General features: G+C 39.5%; 1 protein-coding gene across 5 annotated transcripts in view; it reads left to right on the forward strand.

Annotated features, from left to right (window-relative positions):
- Window positions 1–17,150, forward strand: part of LOC101005189 (argonaute RISC catalytic component 3) — a 141,777-nt gene that overhangs the window by 14,058 nt on the left and 110,569 nt on the right. The window lies entirely within an intron of this gene.

A 17,150-nucleotide genomic window follows, 5' to 3' on the forward strand; every position in this document is an offset into this window, starting at 1 on the left:
CATGTTTTCTTTTCTCCTTTCCCAATTCCCGACTGTTTCTTACTATTATATAGGAATAAGTACAGATGGTATATAAAGATTTATCAGCCTGCTTTCAGTAAGCTTCCTCTCGCCTCCCCAAAATGCCATTTATATTACTGGATGTGGTTTAGGTAATACAGGAAATATAAGAGGAATTTATGATTGGGTATATACTATGTCTGTTTGGATTTTGTTTTTAAAAGGAAAGACAGCACATTTAAAAAAAAACAATGTGATATTCAGTTTAGCATTTTGGTTTCTATGATCCCAACCTTTTCTTATTCAATAAATGTTATTAAGAGTCTTCATTTAAGACATTTAAGAAAAAGAATGTTGTTTCTCTCAAGAAATTTGTAATTTGGTAGAGGAGATAAGATACCTAAGAAATATGAAGGTCTTTTTCTTGGGCTTGTCATCCTAATTGTTAATATTTCTGCTATACCTGAAAATGAATGAGCACTAAAAGACTTTGTGGTAACATGTTAAAAAACAACAATACCTATAGGAATGTTGTAATTAACATGTAATGCAGAGTTCTTTGTGAGGTCAGGAAGACTCCTAGAGTATTACAGTTGGAAGGAACCTCTTAAGAAGTTAACTAATCCAATACCCTTTTTATTTATAGCTGAAATCCAGAAAGGTTAAGGGATTTAGTCAAGAACACACGTTTCAAGTAGGAAAGGTGAAATCAGAATTCCAGAATCCTGACTTGGTAGTCACTAGGAAGTATTTTGTAAAAGGAGAAGTTAATCTAAAACAATTGGTAAAATTTTGGTTAGCTGTAGTAAAAATAACATACATATAATTTTATTTATTTTTTTATTTGTTTATTTATTTATTTTTGAAGGAACGATAACAGTAACAAAAGCATAATGGTTGAGAAGAACCAGGTGTATTGAGTGTGAACCAGGCTTAAGGGGAAGATTCTCTGCATTACATGTTAATTACAACATTCCTATAGGTGTTGTTGGTTTTTATTTTAACATGTTATCAGATACTACTTTAAGATACTATCTGTGAATAGATAGATGACTCCTAATCTTGCCCTTGCCTCTACCTCTTTCCTAAACTTCAGATTGACACGCGAATGTTCCTAAAGTGAACAACGCAAGTCAAAAGAGTAGTGCCCTACTCTTCTGTGACCTAGTAGTACTTGGTGTATGCTTCCATTATGGCGTTTTTAGTGCCTTGTGGTTATTTTTCTCCCTTTCCCCAGTATAACCCCTTCATGAAAAGTAGTGTTTTTTATCATCTTTGTCACCCCATGTCAGCTCAGTGATTGGCACATAATACTCAGTAAAGTGAATGAAATGCTTATAAAATGGCATGAGTGTGATGATAGGGGACAGGAAAGAAAACTGGATGTTCTAGAGGGCTGTTATACTGGAACATGGGTTTTTCAGTGCCCTACTCTTATCTCCTAGGATCTTAGGCTAGTCTTGGTCTTGGTCTCCCTTCACTGTCTTTTATATCCACTTATGGGGACTTAACTGACTCATGCTGTACTCTCATGGAGATTCCCTTTTTCTTTTTTCTCAAAACTGGGTCATTAATGTGTAGATTTGAGTGAAGGGTAATGCTGACCCTTCTGGTAGATATTTACATTTTAAAAAGGCATTTATTAAGCTGGGCCATGGGCCTGTAGTCCCAGCTACTCTGAAGGCTGAGGTGGGAGGATTACTTAAGCCCAGCAGTTAAGATTGCAGTGTGTTGTATTTGTGCCTGTGAATAGCCACTGCACTCCAGCCGGGGCAACATAGTGAGACCATGTATCTAAAAAATAAATAAAAATAAAAAGGCATTAGTTAATCTAAGTAAAGATCTGGAGCTTGAGGAAGGTCAATTCAAGTTTTTTTAGTATGCCAGATAAGTTACAAGGAAATGATGTTGTGGTAAAAATATTAAGTAAAAGGAATAGAATTTTTTTTTTGAGATGGAGTCTCGCGCCGTTCCCCAGCCTGGAGTGCAGTGGCGCGATCTCCGCTCACTGCAGCTTCCGCCTCCCAGGTTCAAGCAGTTCTCCTGCCTCAGCCTCTCGAGTAGCTGGGATTACAGGCGCCTGCCACCACGACCAGCTGATTTTTTGTACTTTTAGTGGAGATGGGTTTCACTATGTTGGCCAGGCTGGTCCTGAACTCCTGACCTTGTGATCCGCCCTCCTCAGCCTCCCAAAGTGCTGGGATTACAGGTGTGAGCCACTGTGCCCTGCCGGAGCAGAATTGTTTATTACATTTATTCTTTCTCCTGCCTAACATTTTTGGGTTTTTTTTTTGGTGGAGGGGTGGGTAAAGGAGAATTTGTGTATTATATATGTGTATGTAAAGTTGTATAGCATAGAATTTCATATGTATGTGCTCAATGTATTAAGTTTGTGAGAAAAATAGATATCATAAATTGGTGTGGTACATTCTGGTTTTAACGATTCTTTTGACATCCCTTAATTACATTCCGTCTTTAGGTTGCTTTATCTTACATTTTTTTGCCGGTACCAGTAATTTAGATTTGTAATTTAAATGTCTCCAAGTGGGAAGTTTTTAAATTTTTCTCATTAAAATTTTAATCATTTTATCATGTTTTTGAGTTTTTTTGTTGTTATTGTTTGTTTTTTTGTTTTGTTTTGTTTTGTTTTTTGAGACGGAGTCTCGCTCTGTCGTCCAGGCTGGAGTGCAGTGGCGCGATCTCAGCTCACTGCAAGCTCCGCCTCCGGGGTTCACGCCATTCTCCTGCCGCAGCCTCCCGAGTAGCTGGGACTACAGGCACCCGCCACCGAGCCCGGCTAGTTTTTTCTTTGTATTTTTTAGTAGAGACGGGGTTTCACCGTGTTAGCCAGGATGGTCTCGATCTTCTGACCTCATGATCCACCCGCCTCGGCCTCCCAAAGTGCTGGGATTACAGGCTTGAGCCACCACGCCCGGCCGAGTTTTTTTTTTTAGTAGTATTAGTATTTTCATTTATTTTTTTTTTAGATGGAGTTTTGCTGTCGTTGCCTAGGCTGGAGTGCAATGGCACAATCTCTGCTCACTGCAACCTCTGCCTCCTGGGTTTAAGTGATTCTCCTTCCTCAGCCTCCTGAGTAACTGGAATTATAGGCATGTGCCACCATGCCCAGCTAATTTTGTGTTATTAGTAGAGACAGGGTTTCTCCATGTTGGTCAGGCTGGTCTCAAACTCCCGACCTCAGGTGATCCACACGCCTCGGCCTCCCAGCGTGCTGGGATTACAGGCATGAGCCACCGCACCCGGCCCAAGTTTTTATAGGAACTGTAGGACTTGTTTGGGATTCTAAAAATGGCATAAATCAGCCTTATACTTTGTTAATAATATTGCTTTGATTTAATGTCAACATCTACAAAACTTATTCCATTTTCTTCAGCTGACTTGCTTTTGTCTTCAGTTTTTACAGTATTACTGCATGACTAGTCAGTTAAAACTTGGTGGTCTTCTGAAACTGGTGTGGTGGCTCAGTTCCTATGCTTCAACAACTGGAATTCTAGGCATTAGAAGGGACTAGATAGAACTTAACAATTCCTTTTCAATATTAGCAAAACAGTTAAGGGACAGAATGCAGTGGTTCAGTTATGTCTAATTTAACTTATCCAAAATATTAAATTGTTTTCTTTTTTTAAAAAGTCAGGGTCTCAATCTGTCTCCCAGGCTCTGAAGCGCAGTGGCACAGTCATAGTGCACTGCGTTCTCAACCTCCTGGACTCAAGTGATCCTTCCACTTAAGCCTCCTAGCTGGGACTACAGGCACCACCACACCAAGATCATTTTAAAAAATTTTTATTTACAGGAGACGAAGTCTCCCTATGTTGCCCAGGCTGGTTTTGAACTCCTGAGCTCGAGTGATGCTCCCAAAATGCTGGGATTACAGGCAGCTACTCGGGAGACTGAAGCAAGAGAATCTCTTGAACCCGGGAGGCAGAGGTTGCAGTGAGCCGACATCATGCCACTGCACTCTAGCCTGGCGACAGAGTAAGATTCCGTCTCAAAAAAAAAAAAAAAAAAGTTATATTGTTGCCTTCTATAAAGTCATAGTTATTCTCTTCTAAGTGACTTAAATTTTTTAATACTTAAATTAACATGCATGAAGTTTTTCTTGTCCACATGCCACATGAACAAATATTTGGCACTAAGGCATTAATCATCATAGTAGAAAGACATAGCCAAACAATTGCCCCTTTAGTTGGAGTCCTCTTAGGCACAATATCCAGGAAATGCTGGTGAATCATTTTGTGGGTCAACCTTTCTACAAATTTATTCTTTAGATTTTCTGTCCATTGCTTTTTTTGTCCTTTCCTCACTCCGTTTTGTGTTGGGGGACAAGTAGGGGAAGGAGATTCTTTCCTTCCTTCTTTTCCCCCTATTAAATGATTTTGATTGAAAGTAAGCTTTTGGTAAAAGAGTATGTATGTTAAGTATATTTCAGATGTTACTGGTTTCTAATAGGTGAACGGTTTCCGTATTTTTAGAAACATTATGACCCAGAGTATAAATTCTGTAACTTGAGACTTTATGCTAGTTTGTCCAACCTCTAAATATACCTTGAATAGATAGTATATGTATTTATTCAAAACCATTAAATAATGGAATAGATACATGTTAAAAATTATATATACAGCATGATTATAACTACATTATTTTAAAACATGAATAAAAATTTGAAGGAATCTTAAAATAGTAGTAGATTGTGATTGCATTTTTATTTTATTTATTTATTTTTAAACAGAGTCTCACTCTGTCGCTCAGGCTGGAGTGCAATGGCGTGTTCTCAGCTCACTGCAACCTCCGCCTCCCAGGTTCAAGTGATTCTCCTGCCTCAGCCTCCTGAGTAGTTGGGATTACAGGCGCCTGTGCCCAGCTAGTGGTTTTTTTGTTTGTTTGTTTGTTTGTTTGTTTTGAGACGAAGTCTCTCTCTGTCACCCAGACTGGAGTTCAGCGGCACCATCTCGGTTCACTGCAAGCTCCACCTCCCGGGTTCACACCAGTCTCCTGCCTTGGCCTCCCAAGTAGCTGGGACTACAGGCGCCCGCCACCACGCCCAGCTAATTTTTTTGTATTTTTGGTAGAGACGGGGTTTCATCATGTTAGCCAGGATGGTCTTGATCTCCTGACCTCGTGATCCACCCGCCTCGGCCTCCCAAAGCACTGGGGTTACAGGCATGAGCCACCATGCCCAGCCTAGTGTTTGTATTTTTAATAGAGACGGGGTTTCGCCATGTTGATCAGGCTGGTCTCAAACTCCTGACCTCAGGTGATCCACCCGCCTCGGCCTCCCAAAATGCTGGGATCACAGGCATGAGCCACTGTACCCGGCCATGGTTGCATTTTTTTGGCTCAGCTTTCTTTTACAAATTCAACATCATTTTTAGTACTGTTACTGTTAATATTCTATGATGATTAATAACATGCTAAATATTTCTGCATATTTCTTATTGATATAATGTTTAATATTGATGATTGAGTTTTATTTTATTTATTTATTTTGGAACAAGGTCCCGCTCTGTCACCCAGGCTGGAGTGTAGTGGCACGATCACAGTTCACTGCAGCCTTGACCTCCCCGGGCTCAAGCAATCCTCCCACCTCAGCCTCCTAGGTAGCTGAGACCAGGAGCATGCCTGGCTAATTTTTCTACTTTTTGTAGACACAGAGTTTTGCCATGTTGCCCAGGCTGGTCTCAAACTGATGGGCTCAAGACATCCACCCACCTTGGCCTTTCAAAGTGCTGGGATTATAGGCGTGAGCCCCTGCACCCAGGCAGATGATCGAATTTTAGAAAGAAAAAAGTAAATCTATATTGATCCAATTTTGGCTTTTCAAATGGAAATCTCAGAGCAGCAATGTGTTTAAAGAAACTCCTTTTCTGCTGTTAGGAATGTCATTTTTATAGTGTTATAGTTGGATACTATGCCAAGAGGGGGCATATTTCCTTTTAAATAACTTGATGGATGTATAATTTACATGCCATAATTCACCCATTTAAAATGTACACCTCAGTGGTTTTTAGTATATTTCCAGAGAGGATGTACAGGCATTACTTCAATCTAATTTTAGAACATTTCATCCTCTCAAAAAGAAACCCCATACTCATTAGCAGTCACTGCCCATTACTCCCTCCCCACAGTCCTTGCCAACCACTAATCTACTTTCTTTCTCTGTAGATTTGCCTGTTCTGGATCTTTCTTTCTTTGTTTCCTTCTTTCCTTTCTTTCTTTTCTTTTTCTTTCTTTTCTTTCCTTTCTTTCCTTTCTTTCCTTTCCTTCCTTTCTTTCTTTCTCTTTCCTTCCTTCCTTCCTTTCTTTTCTTTCTTTCTTTCTTTCTTTCTTTTTCTCTTCCTTCCTTCCTTCCTTCCTTCCTTCCTTCCTTCTTTCCCTCCCTCCCTCCCTCCTTTCTTTTCTTTTCTTTTCTTCTTTCAAGACAGAGTCTCGCTCTGTCACCTAGGCTACAATGCAGTGGCTCGATCACGGCTCACTGCAACCTCCACCTCCTGAGTTCAAGCAGTTCTCCTGCCTCAGCCTCCTGAGTAGCTGGGACTGCAGACACTTGCCACCAAGCCTGGTTAATTTTTGTATTTTTAGTAGAGGCGGGATTTCACCATGTTGACCCGCCTGGGCTCAAACTTGTGACTTCAAATGATCCACCTACCTTGGCCTCCCAAAGTGCTAGGATTACAGGTGTGAGCCACTGCGTCCTTCCGGATAGTTCTTATAAATGGAATCATATACCATGTGGCCTTTTGTGACTGGCTTCTTTTTGCATAATGATTTCAAGGTTCATTCATGTTGTAGCATGTATCAGTATATTCAGGCACTGCATAACGTTTCAATTACAGACCACATATTTGATGGTGGTCCCATAAGATTATAATATCTGGCCGGGCGCGGTGGCTCAAGCCTGTAATCCCAGCACTTTGGGAGGCCGAGACGGGTGGATCACCAGGTCAGGAGTTTGAGACCAGCCTGGCTAACACGGTGAAACCCCGTCTCTACTAAAAAATACAAAAAACTAGCCGGGCGTGGTGGCGGGCGCCTGTAGTCCCAGCTACTTGGGAGGCTGAGGCAGGAGAATGGCGTGAACCCGGGAGGCGGAGCTTGCAGTGAGCTGAGATCTGGCCACTACACTCCAGCCTGGGTGACAGAGCGAGACTCCGTCTCAAAAAAAAAAAAAAAAAAAGATTATAATATCGTATTTTTATTGTTACCTTTTTATGTTTAGATACACAAATACCGCTGTGTTGCAGTTGCCTACAGTATTCAGTATAGTAATGTGCTGTACAGGTTTGTAGCCCAGGAGTAATAAGCCATACCATATAGCTTAGTTGTATAGTAGGCTCTACTGTCTAGGTATGTGTAAGCACACTCTATGGTGTTCACACAACAAAATGATAATGCATTTCCCAGAACATATCCCCATTGTTAAGTGATGCATAATTGTACTTTGTTCCTTTTTGTTGCTGAGTAATATTCCATTGTATGGATATAATACATTTTGTTTATCCATCATTTGATGAACATTTGGGTTGTTGCCGTTTTTGGCTACTACAAATAATGCTGCGATAAACAGTCATATGCAGGATTTTGTGTGGACATACATTTTCATTTATTTTGGATATATACCTAAGAGTGATATCATATGATAACTCTATGTTTAACCTTTTGAGAAACTGCCAGACTCTTTTCCAAAGTGGCTGCACCAGCCAGACATGGTGACTCACGCCTGTAATCCCAACACTTTGGGAGGCTGAGGCAAAAGGATCACTTGAGCCCAGGAATTTGAGACCAGCCTGAGCAATGTAGTGAGACACCATTTCTATTAAAAAGAAAAAAAAAAAACAAAGAAGAAGAAAGTGTCTGCACCATTTTACGTTCCGACTAGCAGTGTGTGAAGATAAGTTTTCCCACATTCTCACCAATATTTGTTATTATTTGTCTTTTTAAAAATTATAGCCATCCTAGTGGATGTGAAGTTGTATCTCATTGTCGTTTTGACTTGCATTTTCCTAATGACTGATATTGAGCATTTTTTCCTACACTTATTGGCCATTTGTATATTTTCTTTGGAGAAATGTCTGTTTAGGTCCTTTGCTAATTTTTTTTTTTGAGACAGAGTCTTACTCTATTGCCCAGGCTGGAGTGCAGTGGCAGAATCTCAGCTCACTGCAACCTCCACCTCCCAGGTTCAAGCAATTCTCCTGCCTCAGCCTCCCAAGTAGCAGAGACTACAGGTGAACACCACCATGCCTGGCTAAGTTTTGTAGTTTTTAGTAGAGATGGGGTTTCACTGTATTGGCCAGGCTGGTCTCGAACCTCTGACCTCAGATAATTCAACCGCCTCACCCTCCCAAAGTGCTGGAATTACAGGCATAAGCCACTGTGCCTGGCTGCCCATTTTAAAATTGGGTTATTTGTCTTTTTGTTATTGAGTTATAGAAGTTCATTATGTGTTCTAGATAAAAGTCCCTTATTAGATATATGATTTGCAAAATTTTTCTGTTTATACATGTTGTGTGTTCACTGTCTTGATGGTGTCCTTTGAAGCACAAACTTTTTAAATTTTGATGATGTCTAACTTATTTTTTCTTTTGTCGCTTGTGATTTTGTTTTCATATCTATAGAAGGTCATACTTCTGATTAAAATGATTTAGACGACATACTTCAGAAAACACTACCAGTAAAAACCAAATGGTGTAGTTTTGAGTGTTTAGTGGTCTTGGGGAAACTATTATACAAAATATGTCAGCTAATAAACAAGTTTTATTTTCCTTTTAACCACTTGGAAGATAGGAAAGCTAACAGATGGTAATTATTTCACATCTCGAAATTCTTTGAGAGTGGCGTCTAAATATAATACTAAGTAGAAATTAGCCTTTTGACTAACATTCCGATAATATATTTGAAATTTGAAGATACTTTCATAAATTAACAAATATTTATACACAAGGGACTACTACATAGGTATTTTTACCAACATTATCTGTGTAGATATAAATTATAATAGCTGTATAGTGTTCTATTGTATGAATGTACCTTGATTTGTTTACTTTAACCTGCTCCAGTTTTTTTGTTAAGTTAGCTTAAATCTACTTAAACCATTTATCTGAACTTACCACATATTTATTCCAAGGTACTATGCTACTGGTACTAGATTTACAGGATATATGGAAATTTAAAGATCATTTTTGGATCTTCTCTATGTTTTCATTAACTGTTTACTCCTGTTTTGTGTCAGGCACTGTGCTAGGTTATAGCAATAACAAGATAGATGAAACATGATCTCTTTAAAGATTTTAAATTCCATGTGGAGTGACAGATTCTGTGATATGCACATTATGTACTGTGATGAAAGAGTAATGATCCCTGCCTTTGGGCAAGGAGGAGGATGTGGTATATTACATGACATTTGAGCAAAATAGTTGTATCACAAAGGGTACAGTAAAAATATATAATCTTATGGGACCACCATCATGTATATGGTCTGTAATTGACTGAAAAGTTATGCAGCACCTGCCTGTACTGATATATGCTACAACATGAAGTTGTCCAGTGTACAGGGAGAAAGAATAATCCATATAGAGAGCATGAGCAAAGGTATGACATATTAGTGTAACAGAAACAGGCCAGTATAAATAGAGTAACTAGAGATGAGTCTGAAAAGTTAGCTCGGGAGTAGGTTATCAAGAATCTTAAATCCATTCTAAGGCTTATGAATTCAGAAATAGTAGAGAGCCAGTGGAACCTTTTAAGCAAATGAAGAACATCTGTATTTAGGACCATACTTGATGACAGTGTGGTGAATGAGAGATGAGAAAGACTCGAGTCCTGGAGAACATTTGGAAGGCTGTTGTAGTAGTGTAGGTCAGTGGTCTTCAAACCATTGATCACACATCCCCATTAATTAAAATTTGTTTGACCATGTACTAAAAAAAAACATATAAATATAAATGCACACATATTTCAAAAACTATAATTTATTGATGGGTACTACTGTTTTAATATTTAACTATGGAAAAATTAAACGTGAGAAAGAAAATTTTGAAATGAACTATTTAAAAATATATTTAAATAACTTGAACTTTTCAGATTAATGGTACAAAAAACCCTGACTGAATATGTGTCACACACTTGAACTACAAAAAGTTGCAGCATGCCGAAAATGAAAAAACGAGAAGTCCACTGTTAACTCTTTTTTTGTTTGTTTGTTTTTTTAAATTGAGACAGAGTCTCACTCTGTCACCGAGGCTGGAGTGCAGTGGCGTGAACAGGGCTTACAGCCTCGACTTCCTGGGCCCAAGCAATCCTCCCACCTCAGCCTCCATAGTAGCTGGGGCTACAGGCACATACCACCGTGCCTGGCTAATTTTTGTATTTTTTGTAGAAACAGGATTTCGCCATGTTGCCCAGGCTGACCTTGAACTCCTGGTCTCCAGTGATCTGCACACCTCAGCTTCCCAAAGTGTTAGAATTACGGGCGTGAGCCACTGTGTCTGACCTTAACTCTTAAGTGTTGCAGAACTCCCGTTATTCTTCTAGGATTCCTGGTGTACTGTGTGTTGCACCTGACCATCTAATATGGAGTAAGTGAAGGCATCAGTATCAATCCATATTCATGAATACTAGTAAATCTTAATTCCTAATTGTTCGATGAAAATTAAATATAAATACATCTAATTTTTCTTCATACTTCAGCATACCCCTTGGCACTTCTGGTACATATTTTTCTGGATTATAGATAATATGTTCAAAGACACAGTGGCAATAATGATGATGGAGGGCAGAGATGGAAGATTTAGAAAAATAATGAACAATTTAGGTATGTAAGGAAAGGATAGTAATAAGAATGGCTTCATAGTTCCTAGCTTGTGCATTAGTAATGGTTTTAACAGAAATACAGATTCTGAAGGGACCACGTTTTTATATACTAGTTTGAATATTTAGAGGATGAATTGCATAAGAAACATCAAAATGGCAGAAGTTCAGTAGGTTATTGGAAATAAGTGTCTGAGTGTCAGGTGATAAGTCAAAATGGAGATTGTGATTAATCAGCATGTAGGTGATAGTTAAAAACTGGAGAAGTATATAAACATAAAACAACTGAGACTAGATCTCTGAGATACTATTATTTCAGGTTTGCCAGTGAAGACACACAGAGATTAGAAAGATAGGAGAACCAGGACAAAGTAGAAGCTATTTCAGAAAAGGCAAGGTAAAGATCATGATTTTCTTTCTTTTTGTTTTTTCCTCTTTTGGAGATGGAGTCTCGCTCTGTCGCCCAGGCTGGAGTTCAGTGGCATGATCACGTGATCTTGACTCTCTGTAACCTCCATCTTCTGGGGTCAAGCAATTCTCCTGTCTCAGCCTCCTGAGTAACTGGGACTACAGGTGCACGCCACTATGCCTGGCTAATTTTTTTGTATTTTTAGCAGAGATGGGATTTCACTGTGATGCCCAGGCTGGTCTCAAACTCCTGAGCTCAGGCAGTCTGCCCACCTCAGCCTCCCAAAGTGCTAGGATTACGGGCGTGAGCCCCTGCACCTGGCCTTAAGGATCATGATTTTCAAGGAACAAAATTTGAGTACAGTGGCCAATGCTAAACAAAGCCAGGTGTGTAAACACTGAAAATTCACCATTACACATGGCTAAGAAGTTGGTGGCCCAGCCTGGCGCAGTGGCTCACGCTTGTAATCCCAGCCCTTTGGGAGGCCAAGGTCAGCAGATTACTTGAACCCAGGAGTTTGAGACCAGCCTGGCCAACATGGTGAAACCCCATCTCTACTAAAAATACAAAAATTAGCCATGCATGGTGGTACACGCCTGTAATCCCAGCTTGGATTACTTGGGAGGCTGAGGATTGTTTGAACCCAGAAGGTGAAGGTTGCAGTAAGCTGAGATCATACCGCTGCACACCAGCCTGGGCGACAGAGCGAGACCGTCTCAAAAACAAAAAAAAGAAGTCAGTGGCCTGATAAAAGGAATTCACATATGAAATGACTACCAAGATGGTGTGTAGTAAAATGCTCTATATGAGCTGGGCGCAGTGACTCATGCCTGTAATCCCAGTACTTTGTGAGGCTGAGGCAGGCAGATCACTTGAGGTCAGGAGTTCGAGACCAACCTGGCTAACATGGTGACACCCTGTCTCTACTAAAAGTGCAAAAATTAGCTGGGTGTGGTGGCACGCTCTTGTAAACCCAGCTACTGGGGATGCTGAGGCACGAGAATTGCTTGAACCTGGGAGGTGAAGGTTGCAGTGAGCAGAGATTGCACCACTGCACTCCAGCCTGGGCAACAGAGTGCAACTCCATCTCAAAAAAGCAAAAATGCTCAGTATAGGTTTTATATTATAAAGTGTTAAAATTTTGGCCAAGTGTAGTGGCACATGTGAGGCCTATAATTCCAGCACTTTGGGAGGCCAAGGTAGGAGGAGTGCTTGAGGCCAGGATTTCGAGGCCAGCCTGGGCAACATAGGGAGACCCCTTCTGTATGAAAAATGTAAAAATTAGCCAGATATAATGGTGTACACCTATAGTTCTAGCTACTCAGGAGGCTGAGGTGAGAGGATTGCTCACTTCAGGAGGTAGAGGCTGCAGTGAGCCATGATTGAACCACTGCACTCCATCCTCTGGGTGATAGAACAAGATCTGTATCTTTAAAAAAAAGAGAAGAGTATTAAAAATTTATCCTGACCGGGTGCGGTGGCTCACGCCTGTAATCCCAGCCCTTTGGGAGGCCAAGGCGGGCAGATCATGAGGTCTGGAATTCGAGACCAGCCTGGCCAACATGGTGAAATCCTGTTTCTACTAAAAATAAAAAGATTAACCAGGCATGGTGGTGCATGTTTGTACTCCCAGCTACCCAGGAGGCTGAGTCAGAAGAATTGCTTGAACCCGAGAGGTAGAGGTTGCAGTGAGCCGAGATCACGCCAGTGCACTCCAGTCTAGGTGACAGAGTAAGACTCCACGTCAAAAAAAAAAATCTGTTCTACCCAGCACTTTGGGAGGCCGAGGTGAGCAGACAGATCACTTGAACTCAGGAGTTCAAGACCAGCCTGGGCAACATGATGAAACCCCATCTTTACGAGAAATACAAAAATTAGCTGGGCATGGTGGCACACTCCTGTAGTCCCAATTACTCAGGAGGTTGAGACAGGAGGATGGCTTGAGCCCAGGAGGCAGAGGTTGCTGTGAGCTGAGATTGCACCACTGCACTCCAGCCTGGGTGTCAGAGCCAGACCTTGTCTCAAGAAAAAGAAAAAAGAAAAAAGATCTAAAATATAATCCCTCTCTTCTCTATTTTGCATACCTTAAAGTTTATCTTGTTGCCAAGTATTTATTGGCTACCTTCTCTGCTAATAACCACAGAGTTACAAAGATAAGTTAGAGATTGGAAGGATTCAAAGAGAGACTGCTAGCTGTTTTTGTTGTGTTTTGTAAACCTCTGGATGATTTTGACATTTTGTTATACTTTAGCAATCTTCTTTCTGTCTATACAGTAGTGACACATTCGTTTATTGTAGCCATGGATAATGTCAGTCAACTTTTGGGGAAAATATTCTTTCATGTTATCTTCTGTAGACTAGAATAATATTTTTCTTTTTTTTTTTTTTTTTTTGAGACGGAGTCTCGCTGTGTCGCCCAGGCTGGAGTGCAGTGGCCGGATCTCAGCTCATTGCAAGCTCCGCCTCCCGGGTTTTTACGCCATTCTCCTGCCTCAGCCTCCCGAGTAGCTGGGACTACAGGCGCCCACCACCTCGCCCGGCTAGTTTTTTGTATTTTTTAGTAGAGACAGGGTTTCACCGTGTTAGCCAGGATGGTCTCGAACTCCTGACCTCGTGATCCGCCCGTCTCGGCCTCCCAAAGTGCTGGGATTACAGGCTTGAGCCACCGCGCCCGGCCTAGAATAATATTTTTCATTCTGTCTTTTGAGAGCAGAGAATTAAGAGGTACCTAATAAAGCGAGATGGAGGTGGATCTCTGTAAGCTTATAGTAATTACAACTCATAGGAAAATAATTTGCTGTCCTCTTTTTTACATTAAAGTTTCTCTCTCCTAGCATTTTTCTGCTGTATAAGTCAGGTGATAAAATGGGACTTAATGAAATTAGTATTAAATTTTACTTTATAGTCTGTGCACCAGAGCATGATGGAGTCAAAAGAGTTGGTATCAGAATGTAGGAAGTAGTGATTGAGGAAAGGGTAGTAGGATAGGCTGTACCCCTTTAGAAGATCTAATATATGCAGGTAGATTTCATTTTTGGAGTAATTACCAGTTATTCTTAAGGATTCTTAAATTCTAGCTTGACGTTCTAAAAAACGCACCACAGTGTAATTCTGCAAGTATTCTTTTCTTCTCAGACTAAGGTTATTATTGAAAGGAAGCCACTGAAGATTGGTTAGACGTTGTTATCCATGTTTACTCAGATTTTGTTTCCCAAATTACTTTCCCAATCACTGTTTTAGAAGTTAAAATATTTTATGTATTTTTATTAGTCTAGTTTTACTACTTATGGTAAACTAAGAACTGGTTTAACAATATACACTTAAATATTTTGCTAAAAGTACTATATTTGAACAAAAGATTCCACTCCTAACCCTGTTGTTATAATAAAAGACTAATGTCATAAAATATAGAGGAAACCCAGTTATCAGTTTATGTTGATTACCAGAATTATTCATTTTTTGTGTTAATTTACTATATTTGATGCTAAAACATTGTAGTGTATTCATTTGTTATTTGGAAGACTTCAGTATAATTCTTAAAATGTATTTGTGAGATAACTATGCTTAAATTTTAATAGAAAAATATTATACATGTTTGCTTTTTTAATCTCCAAATTATTTTCATTAATATCCTATTTGGTTCCCGAGACTGTTATCTCATTTTTATTGATAAAGAAACTCAAATCAGAGAGGTTAAATAACTTTCTTAACAACTTAGTGACAGAATGGGACTAAAAACTCATGCCTACTTTTTTCAGTACTTATATTATCATATATTTTAAAAGTTTCTCAGTTTGGTAGTTTCCCAATTCCAAGTTTCATTGTAATACAGTAGTACCTTTGCTACTGTAGCTGACTAGATGGCTTAGGACACTAGATAAATTACTATTTTAAAGAGTTGTTTTCTCTAGTTCCACATGCTTACCTGTTAAAGATTCTAATAAACTACGCTTTTCCATAATGTCCTTTAAGATAAGAAATGAGAATTTGCTCTCCCTAGGTTTGTCATTTTGTTAGCTTGCACACTAAAATATGCTGGATGCCTATATTCCCAGTTACTCAGAAGGCCAAGGCAGGAGGATCACTTGAGCCCAAGAGTTCTAGGTTACAGTGAGCTATGATCACATCACTGCACTCGAGACTGGGCAACAGAGCAAGACGTGGTCTCAAAAAAAAATTTTTTTTTTTCGCTAAAAGTCTAAATATATGAATCTGGCCAGGCACGGTGGCTCACACCTGTAATCTCAACACTCTGGGAGGCTGAGACAGGAGGATTGCTTGAACCCAGGAGTGCGAGACTAGCATGGACAACATAGTGAGACCCCATCTCTTTAAAAAAAAAATTCTAAATATATGAATTAATTGCATCATATTAGTGAGAGGTTAAAAAAATAATAACTCGTGGCCCTCATGAAAGATGACTCTCTTTGTAGCATAGGTTTTGTCAGTTATGAACTTAAAAAACTGTCGAGTGAAAAAATTGACCAGTATACTATAGAATTCCAATACTTTTTCCTTAGGACTCTGAATTAAATTGTCAAATGTAAGTGTAATTATTCATAAGAGTAATATCTAATGCCATGATACGATTTACCATGATAAAATTTACAACATTTCATTATTTGGTATTTTTAAAATTAAATTTTACTATAAGAGGGTATCGCGGATATTTCATTTTAATCTTAAATTTGTATCTTCCCTGACAGTTGGTCATATAGCAGCTCTTTGAACAGTTCTAGCAAAGATGAACTCAGGTACTTTATAACGTAGTGTAATTTACTTTTGAATAACTGGTGGTTAGAAAATCGTGAAAATTTTGCTCCAAAATCTGTCTAATGTTCCAACTATTTTTCCTAGTTCTTTCTACTCAGTTTTTCACATGACAATCTATCAAAATAGCCAAAGACTTATTCTGTAATTTTCTTTTGAGTCTTTCCTATTCCAGACTAAAAATCCTTGGTTTGATTTATTTTTACTCATATTACATGATTTTCTATCAGGATTGCCTCCTTCTCGTTATATTTGAATTTTTTAGGGTCTTACATTTTTCACAAATTCAACAGAGTACTCCAAGATGTAAAATGATCTGTTTTAATATATGGTGGGATAGTTACCTGCCTTATTAAGTGGGTTATCTGAGTACTTAAATATATGCAACCTCAGTTTTTTTACTTTTGAGGAAGCCTCATCATACTGTTAGCTCATTTGGGGCTTGTAGTCATTTAGAGCCCTTTTCCACAGCAGCAGTGGGTAAGTTGAGATTTTCTGATTTGTTCTTACTACAATTGAAGTGTTCAGACATAAGTGTTTAGTTATTACAGTTACCCTTATTATGTTTCTTCTTCATTTTGTTCATTGTTGTAGTTAGTAGCTTTTAACATACTAATTTATGTTTTTAACATGTTAGTCATGTCCTCCAAGTATGTGTTGTTGGAGGTTTCTTAGCCAACAGGTATTTATTAATTACTTACTGTATGTAGGGCACTAGATATGCTTCCTTTCTGTATGGTATTGATAGTTTTCTAAGGTAGAAAATTATTCCAGTGTTCAAGTATACTTAGAAAAAGTAGGAAACTTACCCTGCCCCATAATAAACACTCTAGTAATAGTGAAAACATATGGTACTGGCCAGGCGTGTTGGCTCACGCCTGCAATCCCAGCACTTTGGGAGGCCGAGGCGGGTGGATCACAGGGTCAGGAGATTGAGACCATCCTGGCTAACACGGTGAAACCCCATCTCTACTAAAAATACAAAAAATTAGCTGGGCGTGGTGGCAGGTGCCTGTAGTCCCAGCTACTCGGGAGGCTGAGGCAGGAGAATGGTGTGAACCCAGGAGGCAGAGCTGCAGTGATACGAGATCGCGCCACTGCACTCCAGCCTGGGTAACAGAGCGAGACTCCGTCTCAAAAGAAA

Source organism: Papio anubis, chromosome 1 (assembly GCF_008728515.1).
Source record: "Papio anubis isolate 15944 chromosome 1, Panubis1.0, whole genome shotgun sequence".
NCBI classification, from domain to species: Eukaryota; Metazoa; Chordata; class Mammalia; order Primates; family Cercopithecidae; genus Papio; species Papio anubis.